Consider the following 24,015-nt stretch of genomic DNA (forward strand, 5'->3'; position numbering starts at 1 on the left):
CAGTTAAATATGCCTCACAGATGGATTACAGGGAAGAGACTATGCAACTGAAGTGGTCTCTCTGTGTGTCTTAGTATGATAGGGGAGTGTCAAGGTACTAGGGGTTGAATCAAAGAGTGTTCTACCTCTGAATTATACCCCTAGCCCTATTTTTAAATTTCATTTTTAAAACAAGATCTTGCTAAGTTACCATGTGCTGCTCTTAAATGTGCAATCATCCTGTCTCAGCCTCTCAGTACTAGAATTACAGGCTTGTGCCACCATGCCTGGCTCAACTGTTCTCTTTGTATTCCTTTATACATGGCTTGAAATGGAGGGGTAGAAATGTCTCTTCTTTTACAAGAATGCAAGGGAAAATAGAATTTATCTGAGTCATACAATAGCTAATTCTAAGACAATAAAACAGAAGGTAATGGTAAGGTTGGCCCTAAGAAGTTATACACAGCTGAAGTCAACAAATAATGATGCATAATTTATCTTTGAAAAGTGTTCAGGGCTCTATATTTTTTTACTTGTCAACTCTCTTTACTTTTAAAACAATTGTCATGCTATAAATGTATACAGAAGGTAAAAATGATAGCATATGTATTACTGTATGTCATATGAAATAAAGAAAACCTTGATATGAAAACTGAAGAAGGTAAAAGCTAATCTAATGTAAAAACATGTAACACCCAGCTAGACACGATGATGGAACCCTATAACACCAGTACTGAGAAGGCTGAGATAGGAAGATCCCAGGTACCAGGGTCAAGGCCAGACTTAGCATCTTAGGCCTTCGGAAATTAGGTGATAGTATGTTTCAAAATAAAAAGTAAAATGCAGCTAGGAATATAGCTCAAAAGTGGAATTTTCCTGGGTTCGATCTTCAGTGCCACAAAAATTAATTTATTAAAATAAAAACATACAACCTCATGATGCACAAACTTTTTACCATGACAACCAAGGGTTCTGCAATCAACTCAAAGAGGCACCATGGAATACTTTAGATTTTTAAGAAATATATAGTAATATTCAATATCTGTCAGACACAAACCACTAACTTTAGGTGTAATGTCTTCTTTAGACTGAACTGCTTTGGTTTTGTTGACATCATATATTTTTATCACAATAATTACTGTGATAGAAGCAAACTGTAAAATTCAATTTGTGTTACAAAGTAAGGGTGGCAGAGTTCAGTTGCAATATTTGAGTAGTTATGTAGTACCTAGTAGGCTCACATATTCCATTTATAAGTATAGTTGGTTAAGAATAAAATAGTAAATGTTTTCAATGTATGTGCATCTTAAAATAGCTACCAAGTTGTTAATCTGATATAAATATTTATTAAATTATTTAAGTATAATTACTAAATAAATAATAATTTGGTCCTGGGGCATTCTGAACAAAATTACTAAAACAATAAGAAAACCGTGAACAGAGAAAACTTGGGTAATTTGTAAACAAACAAAAAAAATGCAGGTTAATTTTAATTGATTTTATATGATAAAGTACATACTAAGCAACAGAAATAATTATAACAATAATGGCAAAACTAATATTTATGCTTCTAGTGCTTGTTATTTAAGATCATATACTTAAAGGTCACATGAATTATCCCACTTACTTATCACAGTGATCTTTTCTGGTAAGTTTTATTCTAATTTCAAGTTTTAGACAGCAGTTGTTACTTGATCTCCACAGGATATTTTTCCAAGACCTCTTCAGATACAAATCCTTAGTTCTTACGTCCTTTATTTAAAATGGCATTGTATTTGCATATAGCCTATCCATTTTCTTTTGTATGCTTTAAGGCATCTCTAGATTACTTATAATGAATAATACAATGTAATTACTATTAAAATCATTATGTTGTTTTAGTATGTTGTTTAAGGATTAATAACACAAAATGAGTGTACATATTCATTACAGATGCATTTATGTCACATATTTTCTATCCGTGGTTGGTTACCTAGATGCAGAATCCTCCAATATGAAGAGCTGACAGTAATAAGCTTTCCTAATATCTTGATGTAAATGGTTGCTATACCAACCCAAGTACTAAACTATAGCTCAACTCTACATGCAATGAACATGAAAAATTGTTAATAATATATAGACTGCTCTTGCTGAATATATAAAGAAATCACCAAGTCCTACTTGTAAAAGTATTAAAATCCAAATTTAAAAAAGAAACAATGCAGAAAATCAGTATAGAAGAAAAAAATTTTAGTAATACAAAAATTTGAATTAAAATTATATATATTTAACATTAAATTGCTACCCACATAAAAGCAAAATCTATACATTTTAGCTATTTATTGTGTATCAATCAAAAATGAGTTTTTTTTTTTTTTTTTTTTTTTGGCAGTTCTGGGGATGGAACCCAGGGGCATTCTACCTCCAAGCTACACGCCCAGCCTTATTTTTGTTTCTTTACTTTGAAACAGGATCTCACTGAGTTGCAAAAGGCCTCACTAAGTAGTAACTGAGGCTGTCCGCAAATCGTGATCCTCTTGTCTCAACCTCCCAAATGCTGGGATTACAAGTATGCGCCACCATGCCTGACTAGAAATGAGTATTTTTTAAAAACAATAAATTGCTTCTTGTCCTTATACGCACCAAAATTTTATTTTTTCCACAAATAATTATTGAGTCACTATGGGTGTCTATTCCAGTTGTCTCTTAGATATAGTCTTTGTTTACAATGATGCTGCACATCTAAAATATTTCCAGTAGAAGCCAACAGTGTTGAAATAAGCATTCCCATAAACATCTTTGGGTGGAAGTGAGACTGGATACGCTCTGAAAAACAATGTGACAATATGTGACAAAAGTCTTCAAATAGACTCAGCCTCTAATTCCCCTTTTGGGAAGCTTTCCTACAAAAATAATCAAAATAGCAATAAAATACTTGCTTCCAGGATTTTTTTTTTATCACAGCACTATTCATCAGAGATTTATTAGAGCAAATTTTGAAAGCAGTTGTAGTGGCAGAAAAGGTATGATAACTTTCCTCAATTATCTTAGGCCATGGCTGACACTCATATCAAAAGACAGGTTAACAAGAGAAAATCACATATTTATTCATTTAATCAAAATTTTATGTGACACACTGGAGTCTTTAGAAATAAAGATCTAAAGACCAGGGGGGAAATGTCTATTTTTATGCTCAGTTCTTTTAACAAAAACTTTTATTGTTTTACTGTAATCATATAAGATATTGAGGTCTAGTGTGATAGAGACATACATGTTCATAGCACTTGGTTACTTTTTATAAAGAATGGACAGTTGTGTAGAAATGTGACCAAATCAAAGGGTAGGACCTGTCTGTTCACATTTTTCTTGGGTTTTCTATATAACATTTCTTTTCCTGGACATGGTACAGGACCTTCCGGAACCAGGGTTTTATAGCCTACCAGCAGACAAGGTAGGTGCTATGATTTGGATGGACTGAATTTGTCTTTTAAGGGTTCCTATATTAGATGCTTAATTCTTATTATGATTATGTTGGAAAGAGGTAGAGCCTTTAAGAAAGGGAGATAGTGGGGATGACTCCATAAGTGGAAGTCTCACACTTAAAAGGGATTAGTGTAGCTTTTGTGGCACCCTGGTTAGTTCCTTGGAAAGCATTCTTATAAAAAAAGCAAGACTGACCATTTCCAGGTATAATGGTTTGATTACAGAATGTCCCCTGGAAAAGCTCATATATCAGTGAAGTAAAAGTGTTCATAGGTGAAATAATTGAGCCAGGTCTCTAATTTTCTCAACAGGTATGTCCACTGATTTTTAAAATTGATTTATTGGAAACTGTAGGCAGAGGGGCTATGCTTAGAGTAGGTCACTGGGGATATGGTCTTGGGTAACTATATTTGTCAATGGTCCCTTCTTTTGGCTCTCTCTACTTCTGGCTACTATGAGGTGAGAAGCTTTCTTCAGTCACACACTGAAACCTCATTTTTGCCTTGGTACCAGCCATCATAAACTGATCCTCTAAAATCATGAGCCAAATAACCCTTCCCTCCTCTAATTTGTTCTTGTCAAGTATTTTTGGTCAAGGTGATAAGAAAAGCTGACTAAAGCATCAAGTTTCTGGCTTTTCCTTTCAATATATGAGTATTTCTTTTGATAGAGTTTTTCTTCAGTGTCCATGTATTGCTTTAATTTTTTTTTTTTGTGGTACTGGGGATAGAAATAAAGAGCATTCCATCACTGAGTTACACTCATCGCCTTATTCAATTTTTTATTTTAAGACAAGGTCTCACTAAACTGCTGAGGGTCATTAAATTGCTGAAAGTGGCAGTGAACCTGTGATCCTCCTCTCAGTTTCCCAGCTATGGAGAATACAGGTTTACTGCCACCATGCCTAGTTCATATATTGCTTTTATAATAAGATAACTTGCATGTAAACTGTTGTGACCAGTAGCAATGAGAATTTAATACATACATAAATGAGAAATCTGTGGTGATTAAGAAAATAAATCTTTACTAGTAAATAAGTTAAAGTCTTTCAGCCATCTTAAGCAGATAATAACATCCATGGGTATTCATGTCTGTTATATAAAATGGCAAAGTATTTATATAACCTACACACATTTTGCCTTATACTTTAAATCACTTCTAGATTAATTATGAGATTTAATATGATGTAAGTTCTATGGACTAGTTGTTATATTGTATTATTTAGGGAATAATGATAAGAAGTCTTTTCATGATCAGTATTGACAGCATTTTTTTCCATAACATTTTTTTACCCAGAGTTATTGAGAGGGGTTGTGAAGGACAGTATCAAGGACCCTTGGCAATTTTTGGGTCCTGAGTTGTAGTGGAAAATTTGGAGAAAGATGTTTCAAAGTTGTACTAGGCATAGCTTCAGGACTAAGGAATCAACAGCAAGTCCATTGGACAAATGTGGGTCAGTCTCATGAACAGAAGAATGGGCTGAGTCACAAATTAATCAGGCTCACCACAAAACAGTTAAAGGGTGAGATGGAAGACAAATTTTAGATATTAGTTACCTGAAAAACATGGTACCACACATAAGGTTTTCCATTTGAACTAAAATGAAGGCCACAAATTGACATCATGAATTATGAAGGACCATATTAAAAATACATTGTTTGCTTTATTAAAATAAATTCCTAAACACTTCTATATAAATTATCACTTTAATTTTTTACTTTATATTTAATCTTTCTATAACACCAGTACCACTGCCATCATCATCTCGATTCTGTCCATTTCTACTTCTGCACTTTTCCACATAAGAACAAGAAAAAACTTAAAAATTTTGGTAAGAAATTATGACAACTATGCTAAGTAATAAAATAGATTGTGTTATTCATTACAGAAAATGTTCAGGGACTATGTGCCACAAATTCATCTATGAATAAAGAATAAAATTAAAAACATTTACATGTTTATCCAAAGATAGGTTAGGGTCTTATTTTAGAAAATAAGAATCATTGAACCATCAGTCAGTACAAATTTGATTTTAAAATAAAGAAATTATTTAATATGGCTATAGAAGAATAGAACATAAAAGAAAGATAATAGTCAACTTTGCTTGGTAGGTCTTATCTGGAACATTGTGTGTACTTATCTATAAGTAAAAACTTGCCTTATGAATTTTGACTCCATTTTTCTGCAACACTTTTACTGTATGTCATATTAGCTCATAATGATTTTCTATTATTTAGTTAGAACTTTCTAAAAAATTATTAACAAAAAGACATTCCTATACTTCTCTACAGCTGCCTCTAAACTTTTCTCCATTTTGAATTGTTATTCTGGATTTTCCTTCTTTTTATTTATTTTTTAATTTTTTATGGGTTCCTTTTTTATTGCACTTAAAATCCTGCCTTCCCCCCCTTTTGTCTATATTTAAAATGATGCCCCACATGTAAAAGGTTTTCCAAACATTTTTCTATACCTAAATTCCAAAGAATATCTTAAATAAAACTTCTCTTGGGCATAATATTTAATTTAAAAATAGTCAGCATCATTTTGTGATTAGTTGTCAGAAAATATGTATGGATGATACAGATATGGGCTTGGTGGCCAATGTCTGTAATCCCTGTACTTGGAAGGCTCAGACAGGAGGATTGCAGGTTCAAGGTTCAGTCTCAGAAAATTATCAAGACTCTCAACAGTTTAGTGAGACCCTGCTTCAAAACAAATAATAAAATAAAACTGGGGTATAGTGCAGAGTTATAGAACATCCTTAAGTTCAATTTCAAGTACACAAAGAAAACAAAGCAAAAATACAGATTTGAACATCTTGTATTGCTTTTATAGTAGTTCATAGATCTTCCTCAAACTTTTTATTTCTGTGTTTACAATTAAAACTGTTTAGAGAGGAAGTTTAAAGAAAATTTTGATTGCACACATTTTAAATATGCTGACTTCGATCCATTTTGAATTGACTTGTGCAGGGTAAAAAAGTGGGGTTTATTTCCATTTTTCTGCATATGATTAACCAGATTTGCCAAAAAATATATGTTAAAAGGGCTATCTTTTTTCTAGTTTTTTTTTTTTTTTTTTTTTTTTTTTTTGGTCCTGTTGTCAAAGATCAATTAGCTGTCTGTATGCAAATTTGTTTGAGTCTTCTATTCTGCTCCATTGGTCTATGTATCTGTTTTTCTGCCAGTACCATGCTGTTTTTATTACTACGTCTTTGTTGTATAGATTGAAGTTAGGTATTGTCATACCTCTTGCATGGCTTTTATTGCTGAGAACTACTTAGGCTATTCTGGCTTTTTTGCTGTTACAAATTAATGGGACTGATTTTTGTGTATCTGTGAGAAATGACCTTGATAATTTAATGGGTATTGCACTGGATTTGTAGATAACTTTTGGAAAAATGGCGATTTCAAGCCTGGCATGGTGATCCACACTTGTAAATCCAGCATTCAGGAGGCTGAGACCAGAGAATCATGGTTTGCTGACAGCCTCAGCTACTTAGTGAGGTTTTTTGCAACTCAGTGAGACCTTGTTCCAAAATAGAGAATTAAAAAAAAATAGGGCTCAGAGTGTAGCTTGGAGGTAGAATGTACCTGGGTTCTATCCCCAGTACCACACACACACACACACACACACACACACACACACACACACAAATGGCCATTTCAAAGACTTGGAAATTAGACCAGAGTCCTTGCAGCTCCTTGAAGAGGGCATAGGGCATAGGTCCAACACTGCAATACATAGGCACAGGTAAAACTTTCTCAACAAAACCCCAAATGCACAAGAAATTAAAGTGAGAATCAATACATGGGATTGCATTAAATTGAAGAGTTTCTGTAAAGCAAACAAAATTATCAAGAACCTCAAAAGAGAGCCAACAGAATGGGACAAATTTTTTTGAAAACTATTCCTCTGATAGAGGACTAATATCTAGAAAATACACAGAACTCAAGAAACATAGCACTAAGAAAACAAATAAATCAAAAAATGTGCAAGTGAACTAAATAGACACTTCATGAAGGAAGAAATTCAAATGGCCAATAAATACATGAAAAATACTCAACATCATTAAGAATCAGAGATGCAAATCAAAATTACCCTGAGATTTCACCTAACTCCAAATAGAATGGCAATCATTCAAAACACAAACAACAAATGTTGGAGAGGATGTGGAAAAGTGGGAACTTTAATACATCATTGGTGGAATTGCAGATTAGTGCAACCACTTTGGAAAACAGTACGGAGGATCCTCAGAAGAATGAGAACAAACCTATCATAAGATACAGCAATATGACTTCTGGGTATTTACCCAAAAGAATGGAAACCAAAGTACCAAACTATACATGCATAGTGTGTTCATAGTCGCATAATTCACAACTGCTGAAATATGGAACCAGCCAAGATTCCATCAACAGATGAATGGATTGCTGGAGCCAGCCGGCAAAAGTACGGGTTCTGAAGAGAGGATGAATAATTCAACTCTTAAGAATTTGATTCCAAGAATTTTTTAATTTTAATTCTAACATTGGGGAACCACCAGCTTACTATCTCTACTGGCCAACCCCTGCTCCTGGGTCAATATTTCCTACTGGTCGATGCCTACTTCTGGGTAACTATCATCATCTCTTCTTTCGTCGAACTACTGGCCGACCTACTAGCCAGAGCCTACTTCTGTGTCAATATCATCATCTCTCTTCAATATCTCTCTCCCTCCTCGTCGACCCCTTCTGGGGTATTTATACAGTTACAAGTCAATCAATATTCTCATGCTGTCACCACTGGAATACAATACAGACCAATCCAAAGCACATACATTACAAGTAGGTTAATCAATACCCTCGTGCCATTACCACCTGATCTCTCAGACCTTTACTTTAAACCTTCCATGACCCCAAACATTGTTGACTCTGGGTGAAGGACAGTCAGCTGAGTCAGAAATATTCTTTTAGGGGAAAACCTTAATGGCTCTCCACAATGGATTACAAAATTATAGGAAATGTACACAATGGAATTTTACTCGGCCATAAAGAAGAGCAAAATTACGTCATTTACAAGGAAATCGGTGGAACTGGAGAACATTATTCTAAGTGAGATTAAATCAGTCACAAAAAGTAAGAAATCGATGCTTTCCCTGATATGTGGAAGCTAGGGATAAAAAACATCACAAGATGAAACCTAGATGAGAAAGGAGAAACCATAGATGAGCAAGTAAGGCAACCTAACTGAGGAGGATGGGAGGAGAGAAGAGGGAAATTTTCTAATGTAGACTTTGATATATTTACAAACACATCAAAGTCAGTTAGTAAGCCAAGCATGAGAAGGAGGGAAGAGGGAGGGAACAGGGAGGGAATTGAGGAAGAGCTAAATGAGTGATGTGTGCATGTATACTTCCACCATCTTTTAACCCATTAAGATGTATGACTACAATGCACAAATAAAAAAAAATGTAAAAACCTGTAAAGATGAAAATAAATAAATACATATATTGACCTCAAATAGGAAGAGGATGTTTCAAAGAGAAAGCAAACAACAAAAAACTTGAAAAACATTACTGAAAATTTGTTTCATTCTTAATACTTTCATATTCTTTTTCTGAGGATAAAAGAAGTCTTCATTCAGTTGACTGTATACATTTTATTAGAGAAAAACTTTAGTAAATTTGTGGGAAATTATTCAAAAATACTATGTATCCTTAAGGGCTATTCTGGTTTAAATTATAAAGAAAATTAGCAATCTAAAAGAAATTACCTACTTAATAGAAATTAGGTATTCTAATATCTATAATGAATTTTTGAAAAGTATTTAACCTCTGTTTTATTTATATGGATATTTTTGGAGATTACTCTCCAGGATTTGGAAAGTCTTCTTCTAAAAGAAGGGACACGGACAGTTCTGGGAGGCAAATGACAACTTTATTTAGGGTAATAGGCACTTATATATCATAAAACATGAAAGAGCAAGCCAGGGTATCTAGGTCAAAGGATCAGATGATGATGACATGCAAGTCAAAGAAAAACTAACAACACTAAGTAAATATCTTTCAACTAATCATGAATTTATTTAAGAATATGTGTGCCTAAGAGAACAAAGGGGTTTGTGTGCAGTCATGGCTTCTGGAGCAGCTTGTGGACTTGGCCCTTTGCCTAGTCCTCAGAAGACCTTCTCTTCCTGCAGCATTTGCCTTCAGCTGGACCTCGCAGATATCAACAAATATGCCTGAAAATTAGGATGAGCAATGCCAGAACGCATTGCTATTACTAATTGATATGATCCTTTGTTAGATATCTGATCATAATTTTCTTGAAAATTAATTTTTTCTTTGTAGAAAGTTGTGTTAATGCCTGGATATTTGACTATAAGAATTTTTCATGACTAAAATAAATTACGGCCTCCAAATTAACAAATAATTCTATCAGAAGCTGCATAGAGACTACTTGTTACATAATATTTTCATATTACTGAAATAAAATTATCGTTTATAAATGAATGTATCCGATAGTAACAACAATACTAACTTGAAAGAGAAAAATAATTAAAAAGAAGTAACTACACTGGCTATGTTTATTTGAGGAGATAAATTTAGACTCAAAAATTATGAAAAGAAAATATTTTGGGGTGAATTCGTATTTATGGAGTTGATTGCATTTTTTAAAAAAGTTATGACTTTTAAAAATTCATCTGTTGTTTTTTCCTTTTGGTAGCATATATATATATATATATATATGAATCCATACTCTTCATCCAGCTCTGCTGGGTAGCCTCTCTCACAGTGAATCTAAATAACACCAAAAAGCAAACGTGAGGCTCAGTGACTTTGAGTTTATGTTAGAAGAAACTACATAGTCTTGCTTGGTCTTTTAGAATACTTGCTCTGAGGAAACTTGTTCCCATGTAAGAAGTCCAATCACCCAGAGACTGATATGCTGCTAGGGCGCTCAAATTAGCTACATTGACAAGACAAGTAGAAAGGAGGGAGAGAAAGACAAGAAAGGGAGGAGGAAGAAAAATATAAATGGAGGAGGAGGAGGGGAGACTATCCCTGCTGTTTGAACAATCTTGCCTGAAAAGCCAGCTATTTGTATTGAAATGAAATGCTCACTTGGATACCTATCCCACTTGAGCCCTCAGATAACTCCAGCCCCAGCCATTATTTTACTTTTGCTGATTGAGGCACCAAGTAAAAAGCATCCAGCCGAGGCCAGGCAGCCAACCACTAAAGGTAAAAACAAAGTATCTTAAGTCACTGTTTTTGTGGTTTTGTTGTTACAGGATAGCAAACTAGTATAATATTCTCTTGTTAAAGGCATAATACCAAGAGTGTATTTCTTTCATCAGCTAAGATGAAAAGGTATATAGAAAAAGTATTTTTACTAATTTGCAAAAGTGGTTGGTCAGTATGTGATGACTTATTTTCTGGGTCATTTATTTGCTGTCTGAGTAGACATTTGAAAGAATGTTGTCAAACTGTTCTCCAGAGCTTTAAAGATGTGTCTGCTTTGGAATATATAATCTTTGATTTATAAACAATATTTCAAACTTTTTAGTAAAGACCTACAGAGTCATAACAAAGGTATAATATTATTGTATTCTGTAATACTCTGTGTCAATGACAGGTCATAGATAACTATCCAGATATATTTGTTTATGTATGCAAATACATACCTTAATGTAGTCATTCTTCAACACAAACATAATCCTACACCCTAGAGAGATTTTAATACAATTCATAAAATTGGAGTCAGGAGATTCAATTTACTCCAACCTTCTTTTGGGGGAAATCAGAACTTTGTCTGAAAAAAAAGTTAAATATTACATGTTGTATTAGAACATAAAATTAAATTCAGCTATCTCAGAGGACAAGTTCAGATTTAATAAAAATAAATGTGACTGCTCTTTCATTCAAAGAAACACACTCATTTTCTTACAGATGCTTCAGTAAAGGGAACACTAATCTAATTATAGTATTTAAAAAAATAAATCGTCTTTGTGCTTGGTATAAAATAAACAACACAGCTTCAGGGCCTGCAGAGCTTCACTTATTAAAGAAAATACCTTTTGATGATTAACAAAGCCAGGTTTGTTTGAAACATGAATATACTCACTAGAGTCTCCTGGATAGTTTTAAAGGAAAGATTTCAATGGTTTGAGGAATATGTGTACCTAGATAATTATAGCTAGATAACTTTTGCTCCCATTTGATTTATAGTATGATCAGGGGTGAAAGTTTGGGATAGAAAAAATAAACAAGAAAAAATAGTATATTGATAACCTCAAAAATATTATATCTTTTTAGAGACAGAACTTATATATTTAAGCCCTTTGGGGTAAAGTGACTTTGTCACTATAGCAATTCTAAAAAGTCACACACTGGCATGTTTGGCTCTTAGACCAGGGAGAGGTTCAACTATAGCTCTTTGAGCAGGTAGGTCTCGCCTGTGCGTACCACTGCAAGATTACCAGACAGACATAATAGGAGAGTTTCATATAAATTGGACATTTGACACAAATTTGGCTTGGAAATCATTCAAATTGGAACACATTTGAGAGTGAAAAGGGCATGGTTATTAGATAATAATTAATTGATAGGCCAGGGAAAGGCTTGTGTTGCAGAAAACTGGGATATATACTTGCCTTACATAGAGCAAATGCTGCTAGCCATTGTCAGGCTCTCACTGTAGGACCAGATGACCAGATGAAGATACATAAGAGGGTTAAAATCATTTGTTCGAAGCTTCGGAGTATTCTAGTGGTAGAATAACACATTTAAAGATGAATGTTATCTCTGAGTGCTTTGGTATTAATCCAATACTGCCAGATAACTCAGTCAGGGTACATTTATTATATTAGTAACTCATTTCTTGGAGAAAAAAGAAAATAAAAAAAAGCAGTGTCCCAAGGAAATGAATCACAGGACAGACAACTTTTGGTAAGAGTATCCATGTAAAATGAAATGTTCAAAGCATCAGGAAGCATCTCTGCAGCAGCAAGGTAAACACAGGGATACCTGAAGAGCAATTTCTCATCTCATAAAGCTTACCAGATACCTTAGAACGACTTTCCTCTAAACCCAAAGAGCAAAATTTCTACAGCAATATATTTTTATTGTTGTTGTTCTGAAGCCATCCACATTGGTGTTCTTGTTCTTATCTTATATTTCCTTACTAGAGTTCATGGACCATAACAAATCTTTTCTACAAATAGTTGAATTGTGTACAGCATATGTGCCAGAGTGAATTAAATAAACTTGAAAATGTACACTCCGTCTTTAATGGTGTGCTCATTATGATGCTTTCAGATACTACCTTAGATATCCTTAAGAGGGAGCACTCACTGTGGGGATATTTGTGGATACACAGATGGTTGGGTCTCATGGGAACCTGGAAAGGACATTCAACCTGGATTCATGGAGAAATCAAAAACATATAAGTAGGCATTGCTCAAGATGTCTGGGAGGTGTGTCAAATGGGTTCTTTTCTTTTTCTGTGATATTAGAAAACAGTTCACAAGACTACACTCACTTTTGACACCAATGGTAAGTTTGGGGTCCTCAAGACCACTTCATTTTCCATAGTTGACCAGAATAATTCTCAGAACTCAAAGAGCTACTATACCTACATTTGTGTTTTGTTACAGTAAAAAGAATATAATTTCCAATATGGAAAATGAAGTGCTTTTGAGGACCCCAAACTTCTTACATGAGAAGGAGAGAGGGAAGAGGAAATGGAGTGAGAACTGGAGAAGGGCTAGAGGAGTGATGTGTACATGTATTTGTCTACCATCTTTACCCCTTTAAGTATGACTACAATGCACCAATAAAAAATTAAAAATAACAATAGATTCAAATCACAAAAGGAAAAAGGCACATAGGATAAAGTCCAGGAAAGTTTCAAACATGGAATTAGTTGTTCTCTCTCTGTGGCACCAGGGACAGCAATAGTTCTTCTTACAACAACATAACAATACACAAGAAGTACTGGCAATCAGGGATGCTTATCTGAGCCATGGTCCCATCATGTAGACATGTTTGCCTTACTAGTCACCAACCTCTAACCACTTTAGAAGTTGAGCCAATACCATAAATTACATTGCTAGATTATCTGGCATAAACCAAGATTCTCATGTAAGCAAATACGTGTTCAAGAAGCAGGGTATCCACCGATTAGAAATTATCTTTGAGAAGCTGAGGATAAAACCCACTTTTCTCTTTGGTTAGGGTTAGATTATTTATTGTACACTTCTATAAGAGACATTTCCAAAATCCTGCTCTGGGCTTCACATTGACAGAGTTCTGCTATCCCTCCTTCTACCCACAACATTATCACCAGCTTTCGACTACTCCCTTCATCTTTTCTCATCTTTTGGTGAACCCCTTCATTAATTAAGGCTCTAATTTCTAAAACAAACACAGTGTAGATTATAACCCCTAGCTGTCTGGATGTGAAGATTTTTCTCCTTCATGGGATCCTGACTAATGTGCCTAACCCTCAGTTTGGTTGCTTTTAGGTGCACACAATCAGTTTTCTTCCAATCAGCTGTGATCAAGAGCAGTGGATGGATCACTGGTATTTAACCAATGCATCCTTATGAATAATTTTCTTAAATGCTGGTGTTTGAATAATAAAACTCATGCTCCTAATGAATTGCCTCATTTGATATTACTAGGCATGAAACATTTAGTGTGAACAGTGTCTACATTTTAAAAAATGACTTATTTAAAGAGTAATATGACTTCCAAAATGCACGTGAAAAAATACACCTTTTTGTCTTATAGCCATATTGCTGACAGGTTGGCATTAAAATTTATATTAGTATGTGACTCATGCCTGTAATCCCAGTGCTTGCGGAGACAGGAAGATCCCAGGTTTGAGGAAATCCTAGCAATTTGGTGAGACCCTCAGCAACTTAGTAAGACCCTGTTTCAAAATAGAAAATAAAAAGGGCTAAGAATATAGATGAGAAGTAGAATGCCCCTGGGTTCAATCTTCAGAACCCATAAATAAACAAGTAAAATTGTATGTTATATTTATAACCTATGTTTCTCACTGAAGTACAAAATTATGCCAATTTATGACCAATAATTATTTTGCAAAATCATAGGTATAATATCTCTGTTTTTATTGTCTTTTGCAGTAGAAGGGATATAAAAATGTTATGTTTTACTAAGAAGTGCCAAAATTGACCTTATTTTATAATGATGAAAAATGGTATCCTAATGCTATGGATTTATTTGTTCTCCTTCCCCCACCAAAAAAAAAAAAAATAATAATTGATGAATGTTTAGCTTTCATTGTTATAGTATTTGGAGAGAGCTTCTAATCAAAGCAAATTGCAGTCATTCAGATAGGGACCTAATTCAACAAAACTGGTGTTTATTACATAAAGAAGACAAGGATGAGTCTCCGGGACTCTCTCTTCCTACTATGAGGGGACACAGCAAGGAGGGACCCTACGCAAGCCAGGAAGAAGCCCTCGCCAGAAAATGGAATCTACGGTCACCTCCATCTTGGCATTTAGTCTCTACAACTGTGAGAAAATAAATGTCTATTGATTAAGCCACTCAATTAAGCATCTCAAACGAATATGCCTAGAATTATGACAAAATGTAAAATTGAACTAATAAATGATTAACTTTGTTAAATAGACTTAGTGAAAAATTAAATTAATAAAAAAGATTTAGTATGAAATAAGGATTTAAGTGTATTATGTTCTTAGGAAAATCATTTTGATTCTTACATATGAACTCAGAATTTTCCATGAAGAACCTGGAAATATAGTAAGACTTTAATGTGATTTAGCCCTATAAATTTATATAAATGTTTATAGATGCAATAAGATATTTTACCTTTTGTGAAGGCAATTGGGAACTTCCATTTACTATACATTTTGAATGAGATTCAAACCATGTGAAGATCAAAAATCAGTGAAGCAACAGAAAGTTTTAGTAAGGTGAGAACAATTCACCATGTGACCATCTGTTCCACATTCTGAATTCAAGAGTCTTGGCAAGTCTATAAAAATGTCACGCATGAACTTTCTTTAATGGTCATATTTTTTTTACTGCCAGATATATTAATTTTCAATTGCACTTCAATGGGGCATTAGTGATAACCAGTTAAACAAATATAGGATCCTATGCATGTATACGCTAGACTTCTTTTTCATATTTAGAGGTAACATCAAATTTATGCCACATTGTTCAGGAATTCATTTATTTATTTTGTGTACTTTATGAATTCTGTGATGCCTCATAATATTTCATAATAACTAAGACCCCCTGTTAGGAAAATGATATGATAGCTAAGTTAATTTGCATTTTCTACTATCTATATTTAGCTTTGTATCTTTTATCACTTTGTATATTTTCTTTTATAGACTCTCCTCATTGACAAAAATGAATCATAGTGGAGACATCAGATCATGACCTGATATTTCAATATTATTTGGATACAGTTATAGAAAATAGAAGTGGCTTAGAATTATTTTAAGGATAGTCTAGGAAAGTGTTCTGATGTATGAAGTTATACCTATAGAGGAAAGCATTATTGTTACATGAAAGGTCCTTTGTGTGTAATCTTTTGTTCTAGTTTCCTTGATTAGAACTAATTTTATAGTCCTGGAGTTCCTGCCCAGTGGTCAGTAGAAATAATAAAGCTAATTTGCTTCTCTACTTATTTTTAGATGATAGATGTTTGAGAGTTAGTTTTCTTAACTCACCACTCTAATCCTATACTTATGTTTGTTTAATATATATACTACTTAGTTAGAAAATATTTGCTTCTGTGTAGACTTGAAGAAAATGAAGTTAACTGCATTCCTACTGCTTTGAGAAGAAAAAGGAAAGGAAATAAATTGTACTGTTGAGACATTCCCTTTTTGGCAGATATCAATTCTTTGGGGTAGATATCAAGGAGTGGTATCGCTGATTCAGATGATAGGTTCATTGCCATTCTTCTGAGGACTCTGCACACTGTTTTCCAAAGTAGTTGCACTAATTTGCAATCCTATAAAAAATGTATCAGTTTCTACTTCTCCACATCCTCACTAGTACTTACTATTGTTTTTGAATGATTGCTATTAAATTGGAGTTAGGTAAAATTCAGGGTAGTTTTGATTTGAAACTCTCTGATTGCTAATGATGTTGACCTTTTTTTTGTGTGTGTATTTATTGGCCATTTGCATTTTTTTCTTTTGTGAAGTGCTTATTTAAGGTCAGATGATTTCTCCAGTATGTGAAAGCTAGGGAAAAATTGGGGCACAGGAGGTATTCCAGACAAAGGAGGAGAAGCCTTAGTGGAGTGAGAAAGAGGACTTAACCAAGGAAGGCCAGAGAGGGATGGAAAATTTAACAGGGAAGCACTTTAATGAACATGATGTACATACACAAATTTATTAATGCCAATCACTAGTATTATGCACAGGAAGGTGGCGAGGGATAAGGAGTGTGGAGAAAAATAGCATATATTGTAAATAAAAATTACATATCCCATAATATGTTATATTAATTACATTAGATTTTAAATGAGCCTCTAACTCTACTAACAGTTTTGCAAGAAGAGGAAAGGAGATCCACGTTAGCAGGTTAGCAAGCTTGCTTTGTCTCACCATTTGATAGTCTATACCACCTGAGAACTCTGCAGAGGAACATAGCAAGTCTGACCTCATCAGAGGAAGTTATGTGATCTTGAATTCACCAGCTTCAGAAGCATAATAAGCTAAATAAACCTTTTCTCTCTATGAATTAAAAAAAAAAAGACATAAGTGGGCCACACATGGCAGCTTACTTGACTTCTTGAAGCCTGAAAAAGAACAGACATATTATCTGTATCTTCTTACAAATTTAAGAAATGGGGAGAGGCAATAAGGTAGAGTATCTTGAGCAGATGACCTTGGCCATTGTAGATACTCATGGGGAGCCAGGTCTCTTCAGGCTTGGCAGGGCTGGAAAGAGAAGTGAGACTTTTAATACTGGCTGAGAGAGAGAGAAGAAAAAATTTTTGTTTCTTGGATGACTGGCTACTCGACACTTGCCTCTAATATGACATTGCACCAGAGAAGACAGCAAGAGAAGGAAGCCTTTATCTACAAAATATTTGGATGATATCTCTTTCAGGGGATACAGCAAGAGAGAGGAAAGACCTAGAACCAGACCTCAGTGCATTTAGTCTGCTACTGTAGGTCACTGTGCAAGTAGGAGGTGACTTTGCAGCTTTCAGATAGTGAAAATTTACAATGAATTGGAAAACTTAGGCATAGTGAATGTACTAAATTCAATGGAATTTTAAATCAGACTTAGTATATTAGTGATAATTAGAATTCCACTGATACTCTTAAGTTTTGTTATAGGAGAAGCTTTGGATGCAACAATATGAACAGAAAAAGACAACTTAAAGCTTCATTTGAATAATAATAATCAATGTGTTTTCTAGGCAAAAAGTAATCTATGTTTTCACTGGAATTTGTTTGGCAGTGAATATGAGGGAAATATGGATTATTATTTATAAGAAATGTTATTTTATTTATTTGGCATAGATTCAGCTGCTGATGCTGCTATTGATTACTTGTAGTATAAAATAATTTCCCCATATGAAATTTATGACTGATTTTTCTAGGACTATGTAGGATAGCATTAGTATTTTGATAGGAATTGCATTGACTCCATAGATTACTTTGGATAGAATGGCCATTTTAATAATATTTATTCTATCTATATAAGAGCCAAGGATATCTTTCCATCTTTCAAAATATTCAATTTCTTTCTTTAGTGTTTTCTAATTTTTATTGTAGAGGTCTTTTATATCCTTGGTTAGGTGTATTCCTAGGTGTTTTATTATGTATGAGATTATTGTGAATGGAATTGTTTTCTGGATTTCTTTCTTATTAGATTCATGGTTGATATATAGAAAAACTACTGATTTTTTTTTACATTAATTTTGTCTCCCACTACTTTGCTGACTTTATTAATCAACTCTAGCAGTATTTGGATCTTCTAGATAAAGGAACATGTAATGTGCAAATACAGATAATTTTTACTATTTGAATTCGTTTGATATCCTTCTCTTGTCTTAATGCTTTGGCAAAAATCTTAAGGACTATGTTGGCAAGCCATGGTGAAAATGGACATCCTTGTCTTGTTCCTGATTTTAAAGGGAATTTCTACAGTTTCCCCCCATTCAATATGATGTTGACTTTGGATTTACTGCCTTAATGATATTGAGGTATATTTCAGTCAAGAAATGAGCAACTTTGGTTCTGTTTGGTTCTGTTTATATGATGAATTACATAGATTGATTTTCATATGTTGAACCAGCCTTGCATCCCTAAGATGAACCCTACCTGGCCATGGTATATGATTTTCTTGATGTGACTTTGAATGAGGGGACAAATGTTGCATGATCATTTTGATAGATACTGAAAAAGTATTTGAAAAAAATCAAACATCCATATATGATAAAAGCACTGCAGAGAATCAGAATAGAAGGAACATGTCTCAATATCATAAAGACAATTTACAATAGGCCCACAGCCAACATCATATTAAATGGGAAAAAATTTTGAGAATTTCTCCCCAAAACAGGAACAAGACAAGGATGTCCATTATCACTTTATTTCAATATAGTACTTGGGACTCTTGCCAGAGCAATAAGGCAAGAAAAGGAAATCATAGGAAAAATAGAAGTCAAACATTCAATCTGCAGATGACATGATACTAAGAAGACCCAACAAACTCATTCAAAAGGCTTATAGAACTTATCAACAAATTCAGCAGTCTGGGTACAAAATCAACCTTAAAAAATTAGAAATTTTTCTGTAGATCAATCATAAATCCACTGAAAAAGAAATCTAGAAAACATTTCTACTCTGGGTTTCTGACAAAAACATAAAATAGGAATAAACTTAAACAAGGAGGTAAAAGACCTCTACAAAGAATATTATAAAACATTAAAATAAATTGGAAGAAACCTTAGAAGATGGAAAGATCTTCTGTGTTCATGAATAGGCAGAATAAATATCATCAAAATGGTTATACTTCCAAAAGTTATCAACAGATACAATGCAACACTCATTAAATTATCAAGTTTTTTTTTTCTCACAGACATAGAAACATCAGTCCTTAAATTCACTTGGAGCTGAGCTTGGTGGCGCATGCTTGTAATCCCAGCATTCAGGAGGCTGACTGGACAATTGTGATTCGCAGACAGCCTCAACTATTTAGTGTGGCCCTATACAATATAGTGAGACCCTGATTCAAAATAAAAAAATAAAAAAAAAACAGGGTAGGGGGTGTAGCTCAGAGGTTGAATACCCTTGAATATCCCTGGTTTCATCTCCAGAACCCCCCCCCAACACACACACACACACAAATAATTGTTTGGAATAACAAAAAGCCAGAATAGTCAAAGTAGTTCTCAGCAACAAAAAACCATGAAGGAGAAATCATAATACCTGACTTTAAACTATACTACAAAGGCATAATAATAAAAACAGCATGGTACAGGTACAAAAACAGATACACAGACCAGTGGAACAGAATAGAAGACTCAGAAACAAATACACATACAGACAATCAATTTTTGACAAAGAGGGGAAAAACATACACTGGAAAAAGGATAGCTGGTTCAACAAATGGGGTTGGCAAAACTGGTTAACCATATACAGAAAAATGGAAAGAAATACATCCCACTCTCAGCCTGCACAAGAATCAATTCAAGATGGATCAAAGACTTGGATAGGCCAGAGATTTTGCAGTTCCTTGAAGAGGGCATAGGTCCAACACTGGAACACAAAGGCACAGATAAAAACGTTCTTTTTATTTAATTTATTATTATTATTATTATCATCATCATCATCATCATCATCATCATCATTATTATCATTATTATTATTAGTGGTACCAGGGTTCCTGGAAGCCCTTCTACCTCCGGGCTACACTCCCAGACCTTTTTTATATTTTTATTTGGAAACAGGGTCTCCTAAGCCAGCGCGCATGGATGGCTTCGAACCTGCACGATCCTCCTGTCTCCACCTCCCAAGCACAGGGATTACAAGCGAGCGCCACCCAGCCCAGCGTCCAGATAAAAACTTTCTAAATAAGACCCCAAAGGCACAAGAAACTAAAAGGCGAATCAACATGTGGATTGTGTTAAACTGAAGAGCAAAGAAACTATCAAGACATTCAACTGAGAGCCAATGGGAGAAAATTATTGCCAACTACTCCTCTGATAGAGGACTAATATTTAGAATATACAAAGAACTCAGGAACTGGGCATGGTGGTGCATGCTTGTAATACCCACGCTTGGGAGGTGGAGACAGGAGAATTACACAGTTTCGAAGCCAGTCACGCTGGCTTAAGAGACTCTGTTTCTAAAAATAAAAAAAGTATAAAATAGGTCTGTGAGTGTAGTCTGGAGATAGAAGGGCTTCCAGGAACACCAGTACCACCAAAAAAAAAAAAAAAAAAAAAAAAGAAAAGAAAAGAACTCAGGAAACTCAGCACTAATAAATAACACAATAAAAAAAATGGGCAAGGGAACTAAATAGAAACTTCACAAAGGTAGAAATTCAAATGGCCAATAAATGCATGAAAAAATGCTCAACACCATTAGCAATCAGAAAAATGCAAATCAAAAGTACATTGAGATTTCACATAACTCCAACTAGAATGGCAATCATTCAAAACACAATTGTCAACTAATGCTGGCAAGGATGTGGAGAAGTGGAAACTCTAATACATTTTTAGGATTGCAAATTAGTGCAACCACTTTGGAAAACAGTAAGGAGGATCCTCAGAAGAATGAGAACAAACTTTCCATATGATCCAGCAATAGTACTTCTGGGTATCTACCTAAAAAAATGGAAACCAAACTACCATTGCCAAACTATGGAACCAGCCAAAATGTCCATCAACAGATGAATGGATTACAAAACCATGAGATATATACACAATGGAATTTTACTCAGCTATAAAGAAAAATGCAATGATGTCATTTACAGGGAAATGAATTGAACTGGAGGACATTATGTTAAGTAAGATTAGTCAGTCACAAAAAATAAAAAAAAATTGGATTCTTTCCATAATGTGCAAAAGCTAGGGAGAAAAGGGTCAAGAAGAAACTCTAGATGAAGAAGGAGATTCTATAGATGAGCAAATAAGGTAACCTAACTAAGGGGATGGGAGGGGAGAGAGGGAAATTCTTTAATGCACATGATGTACTTTAACAAACATGTCAATGTCAATCACTAAGCCAAATATGAGAAGGAGTGAAGGGGAGGAAATGGGGTGGGTACTGGGTAAAGGATAATGGATGATGTGTGCATGCATGTCTCCACCATCTTGCATCCCCAAAAGATATATGAATACAATGCACCAATAAAAATAAAACTATCACACATAAAAAGAAAATGAGCAACTTAATTGAATAGGCACTTTACAAAAGTAGAGAAAATGGCCAATAGATAGGTGAAAAAATTTTCACCATTATTAGCAATCAGGGAGATGCAAATCAAAACTACACTGAGATTCCATCTAACCCCAATTAGAATGGGAAAAATCAAGAAGTCAAATAACATTAACTATTGGCAAGGATGGGAGAAATATGAACTCTTTTTTTATTTGGTGATACTGGGGTTCCTGGAAGCCCTTCTATAAGCCAGGCTACACTCCCAGACCTATTTTATACATTTTTGTTTTTGGAAACAGGGTCTCTTAAGCCAGTGCGGCTGGCTTCGAACCTGCGAAATCCTCCTGCCTCCAACTCCCAAGCATGGGGATTACAAGCATGCGCCACTATGCCTGGCAGAAATAGGAACTCTTTTACACTGTTGGTTGGATTGCAAACTAGTTCAACTGCTATGAAGATCACTGTGGAGATTCCTTAAAAACCTGGAAATGAATCCACCATATGGATCCATATATCCACTATATACCTACTCCTGTGTATGTTTTCAAAGGGGTTGAAACCAGATGTTTACAGTAATATATAAATATTTACATGCATAGCAGTACAATTCACAATAGCCAAATTATAAAACCAACATAGGTATCCATCAATAGATGAAAGGATGGCAAAATTATGAGGAAATACACATAATGGAATTCTACTCAGAAATAAAAAGAACAAAATTATGTCATTTGCAAGAAAATGGAAAGGCCCGGAGAACATTATGTTAAGTGAGATTAGCCAGTCACATAGCGAAGAGGCACATGTTTTCTCTAATATGTGCAAGGTAGAGAGTATACAAGAGGGACTCCAGAGAATGGAGGAGAAACCTCCTGGAGCCAGGGAGGTGATCTAAGGGAAGAGGAGGAAGACTGAGGTTCATTAATGGAAATACTGCCATTGACTCTGTGTACTATGTAGGTATACCAAGGTCAGTCTCAGTACTCAATATTGGGAAGGAGGGGGGAAGAGGAGGCAGGGAGAGGGGTGTCACAAAATTCTATGTATGTAGGTCACTGTCAACCTGATTTGCATTTTGATGTCAGATTAAATCGCACAAATAAAAGTACATTATAAAAAATAAAATAAAATGATGACTTAAACAATTAGCTTCTAAAATTATGAAAAATTCCATGGTTAAGAGCCAGACGTGGTGGCGCACACTTGTAATCCCAGTGCTTGGGAGGCTGAGACAGGAGGATCACACAGGTTCGAAGCCAGCCTCAGGTACTGAGTGAGGCTCTCAGCAACTCAGTGAGATCCTGTTTCCAAATAAATAATGAAAATAGGTCTGGGAGTATAGCCCGGAGGTAGAAAACACCCTGGTTCTACCCCTAGTATCACACACACACACACACACACACACACACACACACACACACACACAGTCTATGGTTAGATAAGGAGCCAGAAGTATGTTGAAAATTATGACTAAGCATCTACTATTTCAGTGTGCCCACCCCCAAAAAATAGCTTTTGCTGGAACTTAGTCTCAAATGCAATTATATTGGGAAGGGAAGCCTACTAGGAGTTATTTTGGTGATGAGGGCTACACTCTCATGCCAGCTAAACAGGCTGGGAGTCTGATCTCTTCCTCTTTTGTGGAGTGATGCCTTCTGCCATGCTATGAGGCAGCCAGGAGGACCTCAGCATATACATCCTCTCCATCTCAGCCTTCCAAGCCTTCAGAACTGTTAGAAACAAATTTTTGTACTTTATAAATTACTTAGACTCCGATATTCCATTATAGCAGCACAAAATGGACAGATAGCATCACCATCTGATAGAAGTATAAGTGAAAATGTGATTGGATTTACCACTGCTTCCTCAAGAATAGTTAGTATATATATTGAGTTTTATTTTTATAAAATATTTAGAAAATAATAAATGTACTGGAATAAACACTCAATGACCTGATGCATATAGATTAAGAATGAAAATATAAGCAGCGTAAAAATGCTTTGCTTAATTTGTAATGTGTATATGCAGTATATATTCTGCTCTATTCTTTTTTTGCATAGGCAGGTGAGCTGCCTCCCTCTGTCTATGGGGTGTAAGAAGGCCTCTGCTCAGCTCACCTAGATACTCTGAGGCAGAATAATCAACAATTTAACCCTTACACAAATATGCAGC

Source organism: Muscardinus avellanarius, assembly GCF_963383645.1.
Source record: "Muscardinus avellanarius genome assembly, chromosome: 8".
NCBI classification, from domain to species: domain Eukaryota; kingdom Metazoa; phylum Chordata; class Mammalia; order Rodentia; family Gliridae; genus Muscardinus; species Muscardinus avellanarius.